The sequence below is a fragment of the Hordeum vulgare genome, chromosome 5H (genome assembly GCF_904849725.1).
Source record: "Hordeum vulgare subsp. vulgare chromosome 5H, MorexV3_pseudomolecules_assembly, whole genome shotgun sequence".
Classification (NCBI taxonomy): Eukaryota; Viridiplantae; Streptophyta; class Magnoliopsida; order Poales; family Poaceae; genus Hordeum; species Hordeum vulgare.
In genome coordinates, this window is record NC_058522.1 from 572713922 (window position 1) to 572737134 (window position 23213).

The 23213-nt window shown below is 40.7% G+C and overlaps 1 non-coding gene across 1 annotated transcript; it reads left to right on the forward strand.

Annotated features, from left to right (window-relative positions):
- The first annotated feature begins 21050 nt into the window (after window positions 1-21050).
- Window positions 21051-21124, forward strand: TRNAT-AGU. Its single transcript has one exon. It is a non-coding gene; the product is annotated as a tRNA-Thr (tRNA).
- The last annotated feature ends 2089 nt before the right edge of the window (window positions 21125-23213 follow it).

The following is a 23213-nucleotide window of genomic DNA, read 5'->3' on the forward strand; positions in this document are numbered from 1 at the left end:
GTAGCACCAGCCATCAAGCGGAGAGCGACGACCATAGGTCGATGAGTCCGTCCATACATCAAGGACGCAAGGATGACCAGGAGCAAGAACATGACGGCCTGTCATTGAAGTTGAACTTCAAATTCTGAAGCAATTTTTGTTGCCATTGACTGAAATAATCCCCACTACTCTAGTGATCCTCTATTGAAACTAATCGTTATTATTTTGAAAGAAATCAATTTTACTATGTTGAATGAAGCTGGTGGTTCACTTTACCCCCCGATCTATTTTCTACTTTTCTAGCCCCCAAACAAACCAAATCGGACAAAACACCCCACTCGATGGGTTGTCTCCACCGCTGCTGATGTGGCACTGGTCAATGGCGGGTTTGACCTGGGTGGGGGCCATTTGTCAGGTGGGGTTGGGATAGAGGTGGCGCTACCAGTTCAATCTTGAAAAAAATCCCCATTTCTCCTTCTTCCCAGCCCAAATCCCTAACCCTAGTTGCCATGGGCGGCGGCAGTGTGAGCTCCACCATCACTTCAACCAGTGTGTAGCAGGGCGCAGGAAATTGTTCCTGTGGCGCCTACACCAATTGAAGTGAAAGCTGATGACGGTGATCATCGAGCATCGGATCAAGTTACTGCAAACCTCGTAGGTTGACAAGGTCGCGTACTACTGCAGAGTGGTACGGTAACCCTGTCTTGGAGGTCATGTTGTTGAGCAACAGTGAACCTACGAGTTATGAAGAAAGCAATGGTGGGCCCGGATTCCGACAAATGGCTGGAGGCCATGAAATCCGAGAGAGGATCCATGTATGAAAACAAAGTGTAGACTTTCGAAGAACTACTTGATGGTCATAAGACTATTGAGTAAAGATGGATCTTTAAAAGGAAGACAGACCATGATGGTGATAAGTCACTATTAAGAAAAGCTCGACTTGTCGCAAAGATGTTTCCGACAAGATCAAACAGTTGACTATGATGAGACTTTCTCACTCATAGCGATGCTAAAAGTCTGTTAGAGTTATGTTAGTAGTTGCTGCATTATTTATGAAATATTGCACATAGGATGTCAAAACATTGTTTCCTCGACGGTTTCCTTGAGCAAACATTGTATGTGATACAACCAGAAGGTTTTGTCGATCCTAAAGATACTAACAAGTATGCAAGCTCCAGCGATCCTTCAATGGACTGGTGCAAGCATCTCGGAGTTGGAATATACACTTTGATGAGATGATCAAAGATTTTGGGTTTGTACAAGGTTTATGATAAACTTGTATTTCCAAAGAAGTGAGTGGGAGCACTATAGAATTTCTGATAAGTATATGTGGTTGACATATTGTTGATCACAAGTAATGTAGAATTTCTGTGAAGCATAAAAGGTTGTTTGAAAGGAGTTTTTCAAAGGAATACCTGGATTGAGCTACTTGAACGTTGAGCATCAAGATCTATGGAGATAGATCAAAACGCTTAATAGAAGTTTCAACAAGATGCAAGCCTTGACAAGTTTTTGGAGGAATTCGAAATAGATCAGCAAAGAAGGAGTTCTTGGTTGTGTTGTAAGGTGTGAATTTGAGTAAGACTCAAAACCCGACCACGACAGAATAAAGAGAATAGACGAAGGTCGTCTTCTATGCCTTAGCCGTAGACTCTAAAGTATGCCATGCTGAGTACCGCACCTGATGTGTGCCTTGCAGCAAGTCTGTTAAGAGATACACAGAGTGATCCAGGATTGGATCACTGATCAGCGGTCAAAGTTATCCTTAGTAACTAAATAGACTAAGGAATTTTTCTTGATTATGGAGGTTGTTAAAGAGTTCGTCGTAAAGGGTTACGTCGATGCAAGCTTTGACACTAATCCGAATAACTATGAGTAGTGAAACGGATTCGTATAGTAGAGTAGATATTTGGAGCATTTCTGAATAGCACGTAGTAGCAGCATCTATAAGATGACATAAAGATCTGTAAAGAACGCACGGATCTGAAAGTTTCAGAACCGTTGACTAAAACCTCTCTCACGAGCAAGACGTGATCAGATCCCAGAACTATATGGGTGTTGGATTCGTTGAAATCACATGGTGATTTGAACTAGATTATTGACTCTAGTGCAAGTGGGAGACTGTTAGAAATATGCCCTAGAGGCAATAATAATTAGTTATTATTATATTTCTTTGTTCATGATAATCGTTTATTATCCATGCTATAATTGTATTGAGTGGAAACACAATACTTGTGTGTATACATAGACAAAACACTGTCCCTAGTAAGCCTCTAGTTGACTAGCTCGTTGATCAAAGATGGTCAAGGTTTCCTGGCCATAGGCAAGTGTTGTTACTTGATAACGGGATCACATCATTAGGAGAATCATGTGATGGACTAGACCCGAACTAATAGACGTAGCATGTTGATCGTGTCATTTTGTTGCTACTGTTTTCTGCGTGTCAAGTATTTGTTCCTATGACCATGAGATCATATAACTCACTGACACCGGAGGAATGCTTTGTGTGTATCAAATGTCGCAACGTAACTGGGTGACTATAAAGATGCTCTACATGTATCTCCGAAGGTGTTCGTTGAGTTAGTATGGATCAAGACTGGGATTTGTCACTCCGTATGACGGAGAGGTATCTCGGGGCCCACTCGGTAATACAACATCACACACAAGCCTTGCAAGCAATGTGACTTAGTGTAAGTTGCGGGATCTTGTATTACGGAACGAGTAAAGAGACTTGTCGGTAAACGAGATTGAAATAGGTATGCGGATACTGACGATCGAATCTCGGGCAAGTAACATATCGAAGGACAAAGGGAATGACATACGGGATTATATGAATCCTTGACACTGAGGTTCAAACGATAAGATCTTCGTAGAATATGTGGGATCCAATATGGGCATCCAGGTCCCGCTATTGGATATTGACCGAGGAGTCACTCGGGTCATGTCTACATAGTTCTCGAACCCGTAGGGTCTGCACACTTAAGGTTCGACGTTGTTTTATGTGTATTTGAGTTATATGGTTGGTTACTGAATGTTGTTCGGAATCCCGGATGAGATCACGGACGTCACGAGGGTTTACGGAATGGTCCGGAAACGAAGATTGATATATAGGATGACTTCATTTGGTTACCGGAAGGTTTTCGGGCATTACCGGTAATGTACCGGGAATGACGAATGGGTTCCGGATCTTCACTAGGAGGGGGGACCACCCACCCGGGAGGGCCCAAGGACCTTGGGGGTGGCGCACCAAGTAGGTGGGGTCAGCCCAATGCTGTCTTGCGCAAGAGAAAGAAAAACCAAAAGAAGAGAAAGAAAAGAGGAAAGGTGGGAAAAAGAGAGAAGGACTCCACCTTCCAATCCTAGTTGGACTAGGATTGGAGGAGGACTCCTCCTCCCTTGGTGGCGCAGCCCTTGGGGATCCTTGAGCCTCAAGGCAAGCCTCCCCTCCCCTCCTCCTATATATGGAGCTATTAGGGCTAATTTGAGACAACTTTTCAAGGCAGCCCGACCACATACCTCCACGGTTTTACCTCTAGATCGCGTTTCTGCGGAGCTCGGGCGGAGCCCTGCTGAGATTAGATCACCACCAACCTTCGGAGCGCCATCACGCTGCTGGAGAACTCATCTACCTCTCCGTCTCTCTTGCTGGATCAAGAAGGCCGAGATCATCGTCGAGTTGTACGTGTGCTGAATGCGGAGGTATTGTCCGTTCGGCACTAGATCGTGGGACGGATCGCGGGACGGTTCGTGGGACGGTTCGCGGGGCGGATCGAGGGACGTGAGGACGGTCCACTACATCAACCGCGTTCACTAACGCTTCTGCTGTGCGATTTACAAGGGTACGTAGATCGGAAATCCCCTCTCGTAGATGGACATCACCATGATAGGTCTTCGTGCGCGTAGGAATTTTTTGTTTCCCATGCAATGTTCCCCAACATTGATCTCGTGCACTCCGGTCAGATGTGCTCGAGCTGCGCTATGACCGCTACGTGCTTCGTGCGACAGCGGTCGGAGATGGCGAGGAGACAGTGATGTTGATAGCTCTGTTGGCAACTTGGAGCAGCGTTGCGGCATGCTGTCGTCGGAGGTGGTCATTAAGGTTGCGTGTCCACCACACGACTTGTGGCTGACCTTCTGGATGGAAGAGAAGTGCACCGATGTGCTCTTTTTGTCAATGAAGATCAAGTGTTGTCGGCACTGGGTGCAGTTTTCACGCTCAAGCATAATGATTTGTGCTCAGCCTGGGGCTGTGGTGTACAAGAGAAAGCTTAGCTTCGAAGGCCTCCCGAACTAGACCTGGACGACGACGTCGGTGAAATATGTGTTGAAGGAACTTGGTGGCGAGCTGATCAAGATCGTGCCGTTGGCAAGCCACCGCGAGCTCGAGGTAATGGCTTGGCTTTGTGACTCATTCTTTGTTGGCAAGCTGGTGAGAGTTGAGATACATGATAGCCGAAGCTGATAAACAAGCCACCAGAGAGTCCATGGATGAGTACAAAGCAATGCAAATTCATTTGGGTGACTATGGACCATCGTCGCCAAGGAAGAAGAAGATGCTACTGTATGCAGTTATGTGTCATATGAAGGAGGTTGTCGATCGTGGTCCTTTGCTCGCTGAAGGCTTGCCGGCTGAGTGGCTACCAGCGGAACGTGAGGACCTCACTCACAAGCACATCAAGACAATGTTGGGCAAGATGGATGGAAGTGACGATGGTGAAGCACTTTGAGCTAGTTTCTGTTAGTTATTTGGCACTTTGGCACTTGGTTTGTTGTACTTTACGTTAAGTAACATTGAGTTAGTTTGTGTTCTACTTCGGGCTTATGTGTACTGGTTGTTGTGTGCCAAAGTAGTACCAAATTTATGTCAAATGGTGTGTATTGAGATGTTATCTGAGTACTCTTTTTGTGCGATATGTTGTGTAATGAAATTCTACTTCTATCCAACTCTTTTTCTCTTAGCGTAAACTTGTCCATGCAATGTGACAATGCACAAGAGAACTGACAATGCAAATTGTACAATAGCTTCACAACTTTTCAAAGCAAAATGTACACCATCTTCTGTCAAACACATTGCAAAAGGAACTCAACATTCCAACTGAATTAATAGTGAGCAAGCATACTGTCAAACACATGTTCCAATTACAACATTTCACACAAAAGAAATCTGACACTGCCAGCAAGCTAGTTCATGCAACTAATAACTCCAGGTCTGCAAACAACACAACAAGTTGCATGTTTAACTCCTAAGTTCATCAAATGTGCTAACATTCCTTGTAGATTTCCTTCTTGTGTGACTAGAACTAGCTCCAGGTGTTCTCCTGGATAGTTTCGGAGGCCTTCCCCTTCTAGGTTGTTGTGTAGCATGGTTTTGTGAAGCTTGCTATAAGGTTTGTGTTTGAGTTGCCTGCTATGGAGATTGGGCCCTCCCCCTTGTAGTAGTTTCATTTGCCACTCTTTTATATGCTCTTGGAGGATTTTCCTACAAAACATACAAAACAAAGAGAAATGCATACTAATTGTTAGTTGTTTCACATAGTTGTAATTTTTGCAAGATGAGGCAACTAGAAAAATCATTACACACTTATGTTTCTTTTTTCTTCTTCTTATTCTTGCACTTCCCTTTGTTGGGGTTTGTATTGCATTTCCTCATGGTGTGCTGAGGTTACCCACATAGGCTACACTTCATCTTTGTTCCAATCTTAGATAGATTGTGTGCATTTTTAGGTGGCTCATCTGTATCTCTTCTTCTCATTGTCCTAAGCCTCACACACATTTGCACATAGTCTGGAACACAAGTTTGGGTTTGTTAGCTATTGTCCAGCTAGGCATGCCCTCCATTGGCATCATGCAGTGTTCATAGGTCCCGTTGTAGGCCTCAACGTTGTAGTAAGGTGCAATAAGCGATTCAATGTCACCAAGACCACACTGAGAAGCTGCAAGAACATGAACACATGGAGTTCCTGACAATTGCTAATATCTACAAGAACATGTCCTTTCTTGCATGTCAACTTTGAATGAATGTTGTCCTAACTTCACCTCATATCCATCTTTTCCATTCCATATTGTCTCACACTTCTCTGTAAGTTGTATCGACTTATTCACCTTTTTGAGGATTTTTGGACAAATTGTTCCATTCCATTTGGAAGGCATGGCTCTATTAACTTGAATCCTTATTGTCGCCTTCGCTCTTATTGCTTCAAACATGCTAATAATAGGAAGTCATCTATATTCCACTATCCACTTGTTAAAACTTTGACACATATTGTTGTATACTGAATCACAACATGTGCCTTCTCTTAACCATGCTCTACACCAATGCTGTGGCCCTGACTACATCATATCTCGTGCTTCATCTCGTGTGAGCTGAGCAAGCTTCGCTCTGTTTAAGTTGAATTGTACTCTATTTGAGGATTTTGCACAAGCCCAAAATCTCTTTTGGTATGCTTGATCCCTATCCTTTTTCTTCCAGATAGCATAAATGTGCCTAACACAATTTCTATGTTCAACATTTGCTACAACCTTTCAAATAGCATTGATTAGACCTTTCTACTAATCTGAAATGAACACCCATCCTTCACCTTGATTTCCAATCTCCAAGTATTTATTTAACAATGCCATCAACCAGAACCAGAAGTCCTTATTGTCAACCCCAACAATATCTAGATATATTTGAACATTTGCATCTCTTCCAAGAGCACACAATAGTTCTCCACTTTGAGCCCCCTTACAGAAGCAATCATCCTATCCCACAAATTTCCTCCACCCTTCTATGAAACCTCTCTTGCAGACCTGAAAGCACACTTACAACATCTGAAAAACAGGGTTAGTTTCTTTTGGATTAAGCAATACTACAACAGTGCTACCAGGATTGCTCCTCATTATTTCTAGTTGGTAATCGAACACCCTACGTATTCTTCATGCATTGGTTCTGTAACTCTCTTTTTGACTATTGCTTTTGCTTTCTTTATATTGGAAACATGCACATTTGAAAACATCTCCAACCTGACATTGGCCTTAATAGATTACACATTCCATCCTAGATTTGCCTTCATGATTCTCTCTGCAGCATATATAGGGACAATGACCAATGTGTTGACATATGTGGTTGCCTACAAGAGTTATGACTTGAAACCATTCATTTGAGCTCCTCTCTGCAGCATATATCAACCATGGACACTTAGGCCAAGAACATTTTCCCCTAATCCTACCATCCTCATCTTTTACATAGGAAATATGCATCTTCATAGCTAGACCATACTTCAGGAGCCCTCTTGAAGTGATTTCTTCCCCTAAATGTCATGCCTAAGCTGAAGATAGGAATTGCTACCTTGCTATCAAATCTGGGAAATCTTGATTTCCTCCTAACTAAATTTCCATGCTCATCCTCTTCAAAACTGTATTCTTCACTAGAATCCATGTATGGAGCGTCATTTCCTTCATCCATTTCATCAACAAGAATTATTTGTATTGTACTTTATTTGACTTCCTTCTCTTCATCTAGTGGCAAGTTCATTCCGAGCTTTGTGAGCACTTCCTTAGCATGCTTTCTAAGCTCCTGTGCCTTCTCATCTTCTCCTGAGTTGTCTTCATCTATAGGGCACCAATCTAGATCTTCACATTCATCACTAATTTAATGTTGTGCAACATCCACTAAAGGAACAGTAACAATTTGAGGTTTAACAACATCTAGTGCAACATACTCATTCTTTTCATGTTGATCCCCATCTTCATTAGAACTGTGCTCCAGGTCATCCTGAATAGAGTATTTTTTTTGGCTCATCTTCCCAATCACTATCAGCGTTCTCTTGTGACTTCTCTTGTTCATTCACAACATTGTTTTCTTCCTTCTCTTCTCCACTATGAGACCCACTGTTACATCCATCTTCATCACCATTACCTTCATAGTTCACATAGATATTCACTACACTACCATTTGTAATGCACTTATCCATGAAATACACATTTGCATCAGTGTCCAACCTTCTCAACCCATTTCTAATATATTTTTTCCAGGAAATAACCAGTACAACCTATGATTGTCACTTAGGTCTTCACCATGGTAAGCCATCTTTATGTCTACAAGTTGCTCCTCGAGAGTTGCTAGAGAAACATTGTCCCTCTCAATAAATATGAGCTCCGTGTGACCACCAACATATGACAAACACTTCTCTGACTTCTCAAATTGGCCATTGTTGAAGAAACAAATGCCTAACCAATCCAGATCATCCATTGCTTAACCTAAAAAATGAAATAGCAAGAAATCAACAATTAGAACCTAAAGAGAGGGGCTTTTTATTCTTCTTTATACAACAACTAGAGCAGGTAACAACAGAGTAAATGATGTACTATAAGCTCTGCCGCGGGAAGGGGATGGGACTCATCTTAGTTCGTTTGCGCCGCCTCGGAATCAGTTAGTCCCCTCCCTACAACATCGATCGTCGCTACATGGATAGAGTCGTCCACCTAGGGTTTGAGGACGCGGTCAGGACAACCCCCATGGGAGAAGCAGCATGCCAGAAAGATTCATCGGATGCCCCGCTTCCATAGTCGGCACCACCACTCCGACCAGTATTGCTCATCTCCTATCAGCGTTGCCCCGACGGTGCCATCGACGGCGACACATAGTAGAGAAGAAATGGGGATTTTTTTCCTAGATCAAACTGGCAGCGCCACCTCTATCCCAACCCCACCTGACAAATGGACCCCACCTAGGTCAAAACCGTCGTTGACTAGTGTCACATTAGCAGTGGGTGGAGACAAACCAGACAGGGGGTGTTTTGTCCTATTTGGGTTTGTTTGGGGCTAGAAGAAGCATAAAAATAGATCGAGGGTAAAGTGAACCACCAACTTCATTCAGGGTAATAAAATGGATTTTTTTTGGTTGTACTCTAAACACAAATAATTACATATCTAGTATTTTAGTACGTTTTTTAGTTGTATTACATATAGTTTTCATCTTCAAAAACTTTGCCACCCCTAAAAATTATTCCTCCCTTCGCAATTGTTAATCCCCCAAATAGAAAAGGATGTGAGAGTCTCGGTTTAGAAAGGATACCAAGTTTGAGATCCAACTATTTATCTGGCGTTAAAATAATGATTCTTCTAGGTGAATCGAGTAAAATCAGTTTGTGTGGAACAAAAAAAGGCCTACCTTAATCAAATAACTATTGTTTGGATTTTTTTTAGAATAAGGTACATGGCCAAATATATCATATAACACTACTAGAAAAAAGCGTATAGATAAAATATTACGTGTAGCGGTTTTAATATGGTCGGCGCTACAGTTAATTAGTAGCAGGGTGATGACTAGCGCTACTGCTAATCGTATTAGCAGTAGCGCTTGCTCTTGACCAACGTTGCTACTGTGGTAGCCCATGCCCACCACTCCATTGCCCAAGCGCATGTTCCCAACACACGCTACTGCTAAGTCATACAATATCTTCTTCTTCCCGCGCCCCGGCCCTCTCTCACTCTCTCTTCACTCTCTTCCTCTCCACTCTCGCCTGCACTCCCTGCGTTCGCCCCCGCTCCCGCACGTGCGGCCTCCCTCCCACGCGTGGACGCCCTTACCCACATCCCGGCCCTCCCTCACATCCTGGCCCACCCCACGTGGCCACCCTCCCCCACATCCCGGCCCTCCTGACGTGCTTCCCCATCCTGGTCGCCCACCGTCGCCGCTCGTAGCCTCCCTTCCGCCACAGCCCCGAGTAGTTTTTCTTGTAGATGAGAAAATTTTAGATATTGAATTTCCTAGGACTTCATTAATATGAATTTGTAGTAAAAAATTAGGTCTAGAAATTTTTTAGTAAAAAATTAGGTCTAGAATTTTTTATAAAAAAATTAGGTCTATTAGGACATGTGTGTATGTTATTGCAGGGAACGCCTCTGAGTAGCCTATGTTTTAACGGAATGTTGATTCATTTCCGTCCACGCAAATTTCAGGCATGCAATATGTCTTGTTTTTAGAAAAGGTCATGCCAAAAAATTTGACATGACTTGTGCTAGAAAGTAGGAAATATCGAGTGCCCATGATTTGGCAAAACATAGTCCATTCAGAGATTTATATTACCATTGTCACATTTTCATTATCATTTTCTACTAGCATGAGTAATGCTTATAGAGTTGACTTTCAGTCCATCGAAGATCCTTGTGATGGAGGAGTACCGACTGTTGCTGTGGGGTCGCTTCCTCTTCTTTTCTTCTTACGATATATACCTCAGTACAATGTGCAAGGAGAAAAGAAGAGGTGCGACCATCACCGACGGTCGAAATATTAGTGCGGAGGAGAGAAGAAGAGGAGGAAGAGATCAGCACCAACGGTCAAAATATCCAAGGAAGAATCCCAACTGTTGTCGTGGTGGCCGCTTCCTCCTTCGTTCCCGTGTGCTAGAGATTTTGGTAATGCACGCGGGAACGAAGGGAGGAACGGTCATCACCAATGGTCGAAATAATAGTGTGAGGGAGTGTCCACCAACATACACCACCATATTCGTGTGAGAGAGTGTCCACCATATACACCATGAGATATGAGAGTTTTTTAAGGAAGCCTCGACAGATCGAAACTGAATTCATAGTTGTCGTTGATTTTTAATCTTTGAATCGTGAACACAAGAAATGTCGTCTAATGACGAGGGGATCCGTGAGTGTGATTATTGCGGCAAAAATCAGGATCTGTGTGACCGCCAGCCTCACCTGCGAAATGACAGGTTCTTCACCATCAAACTTGGCGAGACTTTTGATGTTTTTATGGTACACAACGATGACCACTATTTTTGCTTCTTTGCTTTGTGTTTATTTGTGTTAATGTGTAATTTCTATTTTTTACAATTCGACAAATGCATCCCCTGCCATGCAAGACTGTATGTCTTGAAGAAGCTCGGTTTCCAATAAATAGAGAATATGGAGACGAAAAGAGATCACCTAAAAATTAAACATGGTTTCACATTTCTGGTTAAACTATAGAATACAATTAATCACTCGTGTTTTGGTTGCTCTTGGGAAGCTCTAGGCATGGCATATGAATTTCAGGAGGATATGAAAATAATCTTTGATATTTGTCGTGAAGATGATATTGAAGGTAATATCGACATTTGGTTAGATGTCGATATGCTTCCAGTTTTACCTCTATGTGAGTTTGACAACCATATTTATTAAGTGATTTACATTTTTATTTAAAAATAATTGGTGTTCATACCTACTTAACTTGTTTATTTTTAATTCATAACTTATTTCTCTTCTTTAAAAAAACTCAGAAGACATTAGACAGGACCTACTACAGTCATCCGATCTAACTTGGTTGAAGAAAATTCATCAGATCTCATTTATTGATGATGTTGATGATTATAACAACAATTACGAACATATTGGCCAAAGTTATTCCGAATATGTGCCACTAGTGCACGAGTTGAACCTTAATAATTTCCATGTAGATAGCATGGTAAGATTACTATTTTACTATTATGTCATTAATTAGTCCATCTTTTGAATACATATTTTTTTAAAGAAAAACTAGATTACCAACTATGTTATTATTATGTTCTTCAATAGAGATTCCCACCAGAGGTTGTGCCTGATCTGATGACTATAAAAGGTCGTCATTTGAATGTTATCACCTTACCGCCACAGTGGCCTATATTATTCCACAATGCATACTCGCTTTCTAGAAGGGATGGAAGCGTGAAACTTAAAGGGTTTGACAATCTATCTATCTATCTATCTATCTATTATCTATTTCTATCTATCTATCTATCTTTTATTATCTATCTATTCTATTGTATTTTATCTATTATATACTAAAAGTAAAATACAGGTCAAAACAAGGGAATAGTCTAGAAAATCCCACGTTAATCAAAGAATACCAGCCATTCATTTGTTGATCCTTCATAAATAAAGTAATCATAACTGTTCGATCTTCGTAACATAAAAGCTTAGTGGGCCTCTCAACTTAACCTATCATGCTCGTATAAAATTTAACATCATAATCGTAACAAGGAAAGAAAAAAACTTCCCTAAGGTAAGTTACTTGGAAGAAAAACTTAAAAGGAAAAGCTACATACATGATAAGGAATCTGATTATAGTAAAAAACTTAAAACTGCCCACGCCTTACTCCCTCCGCTACTCCTTAGTATGGTTCGTGGTCCTCGCCCCGCCCTAATGTTCTTACTCTAATGTATGTATTTGTCTGGCTACTCATACGTTTTTCCTAATAGTAGTTATTTTATTGATGTTGTTGCCTTCTGGAGGATTTCTGATGCATTTTTTTGGAAATATGCCCTAGAGGCAATAATAAATTGGTTATTATTATATTTCCTTGTTCATGATAATTGTCTATTGTTCATGCTATAATCATATTAACCGAAAATCGTAATACATGTGTGAATACATAGACCACAACATGTCCCTAGTGAGCCTTTAGTTGGCTAGCTCGTTGATCAATAGATGGTCATGGTTTTCTGATCATGGACATTGGATGTCAATGATAACGAGATCACATCATTAGGAGAATGATGTGATGGACAAGACCCAATCCTAAGCATAGCACAAGATCGCGTAGTTCATCTGTTAGAGCTTTTCTAATGTCAAGTATCATTTCCTTAGACCATGAGATTGTGCAACTCCCGGATACTGTAGGAGTGCTTTGGCTGTATCAAACGTCACAACGTAACTGGGTGATTATAAAGGTGCACTACGGGTATATCCGAAAGTGTTTGTTGGGTTGGTATGAATCGAGACTAGGATTTGTCGCTCTGGGTGACAGAGAGGTATCTCTTGGCCCACTCAGTAATGCATCATCATAATGATCTCAATGTGACTAAAGAGTTAGCCACGGGATTATGTGTTATGGAACAAGTAAAGAGACCTGCCGGTAACGAGATTGAACAAGGTATAGGGATACCGATGATTGAATCTCGGGCAAGTATCATACCGGTAGACAAAGGGAATCGCATACGGGATTGAGAATCCTCGACATCGTGGTTCATCTGATGAGATCATCGTGGAATATGTGGGAGCCAACATGGATATCCAGACCCCGCTGTTGGTTATTGGTCGGAGAGGTGTCCCGGTCATGTCTGCATGTTTCCCGAACCCGTAGGGTCTACACACTTAAGGTTCAGTGACGCTAGAGTTGTTATGGGAATAATATATGTGGTTACCAAAGTTGTTCGGAGTCCCGGGTGAGATCCCGAACGTCACGAGGAGTTTCAGAATGGTCTGGAGGTAAAGATTTATATATGGGAAGTCCTATTTTGATCATGGAAAATGTTCGGGCTTTTTCGGTATTGTATCGGGAAGGTTCTAGAAGGTTCCGGAGTGGGGCCCACCTGCATGGGGGACCCACATGAACATGGGTAGTGGGGGAAATGCCCCACACCCCTGGTCAAGGCGCAGCAAGATCCCCCTTAGAAGGAATAAGATCATATCCCGAAGGGATAAGATCAAGATCCCTAAAAAGAGGGATAACAATCGGTGGGGAAGGGAAAGGATGAGATTTCTTCCCTCCCACCTTTTCCAACACCCCAATAGACTTGGAGGGCAAGAAACCAGCCCCATCCACCCCTATATATAGTGGGGAGGCGCATGGGAGCTGAACCCTAGCCCCTGGCGCAGCCCTCCCCCTCCTACACCTCCTCCTCCTCCGCGGTGCTTGGCGAAGCCCTGTCGGAGAACCACATAGCTCAACCGCCACCACGTCGTCGTGCTGCCGGAGTTCTCCCTCAACTTCTCCTCCCTCCTTGCTGGATCAAGAAGGAGGAGACGTCCCCGGGCTGTAGGTGTGTTGAACGCGGAGACACTGCACGTTCGGTGTTCAGATCGGATCTTCCGCGATTTGAATTGCCGCGAGTACGACTCCATCGACCGCGTTCATAGTAACGTTTCCACTATGCGATCTTCAACGGTATGAAGATGCTCTACCCCTTTGCTCGTTGTTGGTTTCTCCTAGATAGATCCTTGTGTGACGTAGTTTTTTTTTTAAATTACTACGTTCCCCAACAACATTACTCCCGCCGATGCCGATGCGGATGCATTACCCCCGCTGCTACTTCTTAGTAGTCCATGGTTCTCGCCGTGCCCTAATGTTTTTTATGCTGATGTATTCCTTCGGCCGCCGATGCCGATGCCGATGCATTACTCCCGCTGCTACTCCTTAGTATGTCTTTTCTTTCACGTTGCGGTCTGGTGGATTTCCAGAAAAAGCAAGCCAACAACAACAACGAAGCAATTGTCAGAAGGATTGGGAATCAAGTTGACAGACAGAACAAGCTTGACATGTTGAGGAACTTCTCTACTTACATATAAGCTGAAACAGTGACCCAATAAATCCTATGGGGGCCATGCATGCATGCATAGAGAGTCAAGAGCGACCACGGTATGGTATGCTATGCACACACAATTCAAAGGAATAGGATGAGAGAGAGAGACTATTATATACTCCATCCGTTTCAAAATATAAGACCTTTTAGAGATTTTATTAGGAGACTACATACAGAGCAAAATGAGTGAATTTATATTCTAAAATATGTCTATATACATCCGTATGTAGTTCATAGTGCAATCTCTAAAAGGTCTTATATTTAGGAACGGAGGGAGTACTATTAATATGTATAAGCTAATTGCGTGCACACAAGATTGGACCGGTACTTTTCTAATTTGTATGTTTATTACTCGTTCACCCCAAAATGGAAATCATTTCCTTTATAACAAAGTGTTTTCTCTTGAAAACTGTAAAGTTATTGTAAAGCAAACTATAAACATTGATAGTTTGATTATTATTTTTGAATTTTTTGTGTTAAAAATTATTTTATTGTTCCCTATGAAGACATGGTTAAAATTCAAAAGAAATGGCATTTCATGATGTTAATAAACCGAAAAGTAGTTTAACGAAAATAAGAACAAGTCAGGAAAACAGAACCGGGTGAACTTTTTCTAATTGATTATTTTCTTTACGAATTTACTATATACCTACACGCTTCCGTTGTTGAGCTAACGATTCGTTATATATGCTGAATCATCCGATATAGTTTCTTTCTAATATAATCTATTAATCCCTTCCCACTACAAAAAAGGAAATTTGCTACTGTCTTCACCTCTACAAAACGTGAGAAAAGATTGTTGACAAATATTCAAAGATGTGTTTTCTCAAAAAGTGCGTGCAAGGACAGTGTAGAATAAGAAACTCCAGCTTCGTCGTCATAACTCAATGTTGAATCCTCTTCTTGCGCCACATATGGTCCTCCTCTCAATGCTGCCACAATATTTTCGGTGTGAAGGAAATAAAAAGGGTTTCCAGAATATGTACCCATGTTAAGTGAGGAGTCAATGATTCAGAGATGACTAATTCACTAATTGACTATGATATCATTTTTTGGGAGTTCTTTTTCACCTATGAGCTATGCTACATAAATTGTTTAGTGGCTAGAATCATTCCACTCTAACCAGGATACAACGAAGTTTAGGCGCGTCGGCGTTATAAATTTCAAAGTCATGAAGTTCAATGAATTAAGAACTTAAAAATTACAATGTACAGTGTGACTTGCTTGCCATCTATGTTACTTTTTTGGAAAAAATTGAGAGATAAACAAACCGATGAGGAAATCCACTGCAACTAGGTAATTCATGTAAATATAGATCTTTTATATAATACTTAAAAATATGTCTTTAATTACTCTCTGATTGGTCCTAATTAACCGTACATTTCCATATTTGTTCCTTTTCTTTTCATATGCTCCCCATGAACTAACATGCGAAATAGTATGCTTTAGTATGGCTTGGCAGCATTCTACGAACTAATAAAGTTCTAAATTAAGCAAATAATATCGTGCTCGTACAAAGTAGTTATATCGCACTTGTTTATAACAATGACAATTGCATTTAATAGTGAGAATAATTTCATAATGAAACATTAACTCGGTTTGACATATTTCCCGATAGATTTATATAATTGAGAATATACAATGTATTATGTTGCAACATAGAAGGAGGAATGTGGCATGTGGATTACAAAAGAAGGTTAAAAATTTGTGTGGGGCAGGGTCGTGAGGAAGGCTCCCTCCGATAGGTGTATGTGGGGGTAGAAAGATGGACATGGAGATCTCCAATCTATGATCATGCAGGTTTGAATATTTGATTTCCATGGATTATTAGAATAATGAGACATCATCCCTTTAACATTATAAATTTGCCTAGCTAATTTTCTTAAAGAATATATGTCTTCATAGAATAATAATAACTTCCCTTTAATCACAGAATACATGTCCTCACAAATACAAACATTTATTAAGTAGTTGCAGTGTTTTCATAAGATAAAAATATACTTCACATTTCAAAACGCGCTAAAGATCATGCCCTCACATTTGCGAGGGCCACCTGGCTAGTTTAATGAAAAGCCGTCGACAACAACTTGAAGGAGACGCGAAGGATTTGCGCATGCCACATGCCGGAGATAGGTGGATCCCTATTCATCACAATGAAGAGAGTGGAGCTTACCTTTTTACGCTAGTTTACCTAGTAGAGAGTAGTAGGTTCTATCTAGGGAAGAATAATATGTGCTAGCCAAGAGAGATGACCTTTTTAGTTTATGATTATTATGGTGTTTTTCTGTTTTATGATATTTTAACTTGGTATGATTAAGATGATAATGAGTTGTTAGATGATTAAGAGGATGATGAGTTTTTATATGATTAAGAGAATGATGAGTTGTTTATTTAAATGTTGTTTTTTGCAAAATTATTATTGTTGTTGTATATTAATATGTATAACCATGTAAAAATACAAAATAAATAAATAAAAAGAAATTTGCGGGATTAGTAGTGGCGCGGGTTAAAAAACAATGCTACTCGTGAAGTCACATATCACTAGCGCGTTGTGGTTGGCAGTGCTACTGATATGTGACCATACCAATAACGTTGGTCATGAAGTGCGCTATTGCTAAAAATTAGCTATAGAGTCGTAGCAGTAGCACGTCTGCCGACGCTACTGGTAGCTAAAAGTCCCGCGCTACTGGCAGGGTTTTTTCTAGTAATGTGAAATTAGCTCCTACTAAAACTCTCTAACAACAATAAGAAATTACATGAAGGTCCTTAAAGAAAACATCATATCTTCCTTATGCATCTTTCGGCAGTGCATGGTGAGTAATTCTAGCTGCCGTCTATGAGCCTCCGCCTACCGGAGCAATCTTGTTGAAACTCAAGAGCTTGTAGAATTTGCGGCTCGAAAATCGGGCGTAAAACACCAATTTAGACTAAAGCGCTAGTGGCGGCCAGTAGCGGATCCAGGATTTCAAGACACGTGGGGCGAGCATTTAACTAAGAAATGTGAAGCTATATGCACTTAAAAAAATCAACATAACTAATTCTTTAAAGTAGTTTACAATTGTCAACGATGTAACCATAAAAAATGAACATAAAAATTAATTGGTTTCATCTTCTTATAGATTAGTTCGCACACGGACACTTCATCATGTATGTCCGGTGTTGTGCGCGGTATGCATGACACTTTAATGATATTTTTTAAATCCAAAATTCCACATGCCCGAAAAGGCCCATGTCTTGACGTGTAGTGGTTGTGGGTTGTCCTAGATCGACCTAATCACCCCTAGGGCCTCGAGATCCCCGTCCTATAACGAAGAACGAAGAAGAAGAAAATGGTGTAGAGAAGAAAAGATAAAAAGAGATAGATTGATACAAGGATTTTGTGTTGTTCAATCAGTCAAGATCTCTCGTCTACTTATGAGGCGGCAGGATTTTACATAAAAAAAATCAAATTCCTGTTTAAATCGTTTCAAAATTAACTAAACACGGATGAAATGCGGGTCTAAGAGAAGCAATTCATTTTAGGACCCACATGCTGCATATGGCCTCGGATGGAGATGAACCCAAAAGAAGATTTATCCATTTCAAAAAGACGAACAAGTTTCACGTTTAATGTTATTTGATTGGAGGTCATCCTAGAGGCCGAATACCTAACGCCATGTATAAAACACACACACAGGCCGAATACCTGACGCCATGTATAAAAACACACATACACACATGGAGATATTTGAAACTCTCTGCGGGCACCCCGCAAAAAAAACTCTCTGGGAGCAGTCCCCAGCCAGATTAGGGATTGAGGACTTTAAAGAAAAAATTGGCTGCAAAATGACCGCCTGATCCGCTAGTCCTAGTCTGCAATAGATAGAAAAAGAGAGGATAGCTAGTTACCTAGTTAGTTTGGCTGCATGCCTGCATGTAAGCCGCTTCTTCCACGTATTTTGCAGCTCACGTCTACTCCTCCTCATCATCTGCTCACGAGAAGGCCACCCAGTCCGACAGGTCAAGTATGCAAGAGGTACTCTACGCGCACATTCCACCTACCCGGAGCGGCCCCCCATACCTGCCCCTACGGCGGCGGCGCCCCTGGTGGCGGCGATCTAGACAGATAGTCGCCTAAGAGAAGCCTGGAGTAATCCCAACTATGCCCAAACATTAACTCAGAAGTTCCTGAAAGGAGCATATCTGATTGAATTTCATCACACGGATATGAAACGACAACAAAAACACGCTACAATACCACCCCCTTCGCATGACAACATCGCCATGAAGAAACACAAATCACGCAAGACTGAATGGTAGGTGATTGACACCATCCTTGACTCGTTAACACCCCTACGAGGAAGGCAATCAACATGAAGAAAGCCGAGGAACCATTACTCATCGCTATCGCTACCCAACTTCATCAATGAAGAAGAAGTGAATAACCCTACAAGACAACAAGTAGAGACAAATATCCGAGTTCCCTCACCCTCTCGTTGCCGTAGCAGAGGGAAAGGGAACCCATGGCGGTGGCGGCGCCAGTACGTCAAGTGAAAAAGATGGTCGCCTCCTTATAGCCTTAGCTCAAAAATTTTGTTCAACATTCAACCATCATTATCCGTTCTTCTCACTCCAGGTGCAACTTACAATACGAAAATTTGACACTGTTTTTTCAAAACTACACACGTTATGAGGACCAAGATGTGGTTGGATGCATGGTTAGGGGAGCAATAGTACCTCCGAAACCCATAAGTTATCACTAGCAAAATAGCCCGTGCGTTGCCACGGAAAAAAAAACATAATCTCCAATGATGGTAACCACATTATGTTCACATATCATCGTTCGATTTTAAAATTTTGTGCACAAATGCAACAAAATGTTTTTTCTTTTAAATTTATTCACAAGTTGAAGCAATCTTTACATTTCCAAAAAATATATATCATGGTAGTCAAAAATCTTGGTAACTCAAAGATTTATCTGAATTTCAAGAATTTTTTTTAGCAAACATACAATAATAATTCGATCTATCCAACAGTTAATTCTTCAAAATTCACACAGGTATATTGTCACAAAGACTTAGAAGCATTAATGTTTAACTACATACATTAGATCTTTCGTGAACAATTTTATAAATATGAGAACAATTTTAAAATCGAGAACATTTTTTACAATTTAAAAACATTTACTAAAAATTGTGAATATTTTTTATATTTCGAACAGGTTTAAATATTTTCTTTTGAATTGGCGACCAATTCAAGAAAAGACGAACATAATTTTTTATATTGGAGGATTTACTTTAAATTCACAAACATTTTTTGAAACACATGAAGTTTTTCTGAATAAACAAACATTTTTATAAATCAGTAATATATTTATTAAATTCATGGACATTGTTTTGGAATTTGCAAAAAATATATAAAAAACCAGCACTTTTTTTGAATCAACAAACATTTTATGTTTTCGTCAGCATTTTAATTCAAAATTCCTATTTTTTAATATGCAAAAGTTTTTGTAATTCTAAAGTATATAAATTAGAAATAAAATAAAATGGAACGAAAAATTATAAATAAAAAAAGAAACTATCAAAACAGGCGTTAGCTATTTTTTAAATTTTAGGACATTTTTTAAATGCATTAACATATTTTGAATTAGAAAGCATTTTGTTAAATGTCTTTAATAATTTTTAATACATGGAAGTGTATTTGAAATCATGGACTTTTCTTATTGTACAAACATTTTTCCAAAATTGCAAACATTTTATTGTATATGCGAGCATTTTTTACAAAACTCCAAGCAGTTTTTGAAGTCAGAAACATTTTATTTTTTAAATATATTGATTTATAATTTTCAGTTTATTAAAAATTTAAAGATTATTTGAAGTTCTAAATTATTTAAAATATAAAAATAAAACGGAACTGAAAATAAATAAATAAACGAAACTAAAAGCAGGCACATGTGCATGGGCCGGCCCATACGGTGTGCTGGATATTCTCCCAGCATGCAGAGCGTAATATAGGAGGTTTTTACATGGGCCGGACCAGTCCAAGATTTTTCGCTTTGTGAAACGTTTTCTATTACTTACCGGTGGCATGGTGGGTAATTTATGCAAACTTTAGGGGTAATTTTCATGACGGAGGACCAGAAACTGTATCTGCTTTATTATTAGGGAGAGAAATATCAGGTTTGACGATTTGGTGTTTCATAAAGATGGAATATTCTTTTGGTCAGCAACATCTTTTTCACTACCACATGCCACTATCCAATTCTACGCGCCGATCGATTTGCTACCCTCCAGTGCAGGCATGGGCACGGCGGCGCTGCCGGAAGCCACGGTGAGCAGAGAAGAGGCCGGCGCGGTCGACCATGACAACGTCCCATTGGAGCTGTCAAGAGGCACTGATTCACGTCGACGCCGTTGCTGGCGCCAAGCGGTCCATGCTCAGGCCGTCCGTTGGCGAGAAGGTCCACGTCCAGGATGGCCGTGGGCAAGAAGGGATACACAACAACGGGGCTCTTCCGCTAGCGAGGCTCACCAAGTTCGTCCACACACATCATAGTTCCACCATCTTTTTGCACTCGTGGTCGTGGACACATGGAATCGGCTCTCTCGGAAACAATGGCAGGGAGTATAATTTGTTGGTAATAGAATACTACTTGGTCGCAAAACTGAAAGTGATTTCGGACAGTGCAATGATGTTGCTAGGCGTCCTTGGTTTCTCAGTGTCTTGGATGCGCGATAATCTTTGAGAAAGGACAAATCCGAAACAATATCGCCAAAGCTTTCATAGCTCAGTTGGTTAGAGCACCCGTTTAGTAAGCGGGAGGTCTTGAGTTCAACTCTCAATGAAAGCATAACCTTTTTTCTTCGTTTCCCAGGGGACTTTTTCTAACCCCCCCTCCTCTTTTTCTATATAAAATTAACAACTTATTTATGATTGCATAACACGCACACCCACCCTCCTCCTGCCGTGTTATCTGCAGTAATGCTCTAACCACACTCACCTTTGGTGAAAAGGCCTAGATCCACATCAGTGACGATTTTTGCACTAAAGTAATCGGCATGTGAAACACATAACCAATTTGATAGTATCTTAAAGAGGTTTGCCTCATTGTCTCGCGTTACTGCGACTCATCCCTATCGAGAAATGGATGTTGCTAAAAGTGTGTCCGTTTGGGAATCTAAGCTATGCACTTTCCCGATATGGAAATGCTCAGTTTTGCATCAGTTATAGACCTACCCTTGCTCTCTCATTTGTCCACTGAAAGTATGGTATGTGTCCTTCGTGCTCAGCTTCTCAACATGCTAAGTTCTTGGCTCAAGGTACAGAGTTGATGTCCATGGCGATGATGCTTCCCATTTGTTGTGGTTGAGAACTTGGTGCTTTATCGGACCGTGTGAGGTTTGGCAATAATGCAGTCTTTAATATGGAATGCTTTCTCGCCGGTGCAGAAACACACTTCATCTCACCCATACTATTCATAAAATTGGCCCTGGCCTGGTATATTTTAAGGGATATAGAGGAATTGTACAATGTTTTTACAAATATAATTTTTGAATTAACGAGTTTCCCAGATTAATTGCAATAAAAAAAATTTGTTTCTAAATATACTTGTTGAATGGTTGGGATCGTTTGGATTCACCAACTCATGCTTTTAATAGTGTTGAGGATATCACTTACCGTTGACGTCTCGGTCGGCTGGGGATTAGAAATTAATCACAAATCCGACAATTAATCGATTTTATTGGTTGAATATGAATCGGTCATTTTTTACAAATCCCAGGTTTTCGGCACTAAAATATTTATATTCAAAACATAAAAACAATGTTGGACATAAGCGTTACCTTGATTCCTTGCATTTGAATCCTTGTGCAATGATAAAGAAAACAGTACACATGTACATATTACATAACAAGGTCCACAAACCACAAACAAGCATAGTTCTCATGCACATAGTGCTAGAAATAGGCCTGATTTACCGGTATATTCCCGATAAACCGTTTGTCAGAGCGATAAATCTGTCCAAACATTAAACGATGATGATATGGTATAATTTTATCGGTCACGCACCGATTAGAGATAAATCGGACAATAAATCGTTGGATCGGCTGATTTTTTAAACATTATTTATAAGTAAGTATAGATAGGTAATAGTTGACAACACAACATTTTTGCATTTCCTACGAGACCATTTTTCTAAAACTTTTATGGTTCCGTCATGTTTGGTTTCTTCTATGTACAACCATAAGTTGTTTTTGACATGTTCATAACTTTTCTGTGGTGTTGTCTACTTACATAGCCACCTTTTCCTCTTCCATATCAAGTAATGGTTAGTGTTTCTTTCATGTATGTTGTAACACTATCCACATGAACTTTAGTGATAGCCCTAAACCCACATCAATGACGGTTCATTTTTTGTCCTACGAGCACCATTTTCTAAAATTTTCTTGGTTCCCTCATGTTTGCTTTCCTATATATAAATCATATGCCTGATGTCATTGGTCTTCTCGCGCAAAGACTCTGCGTGGGTTTACTGACACGAATGCACTCATAGAACACGTGTCCAGCTTATCATCTGAAACCTCTTTGTGCACTAGCTCGCATATCAACATCATATCCCCATTGTCTTCTTCCTCGGCCCTGAGCACCCGCTGCTTCGGTGCTTCTTCATAGTTAGCTTTGAAGTGATCGAGGAGGCTACATTTATGACACCTCACTTTCGTGATGTCAACTTCCTCCTCGGTGGTGTCAGGCACATCATTGTCGTCCGAGTCAGCGAAGTTATTTTTCGCCGAGCGCCGCTTCCTCTTTTTCTTGCTGTCACTCATGGATCCAACTTGCTTTTCTTTCGACAAGGACATCCACTGCGCCTTTGTAAGCATGAGATGATCGCTCTCCTCCGAGTCGCCTAAGTTGAGACGGATTCTCTCATTGTGGGCCTT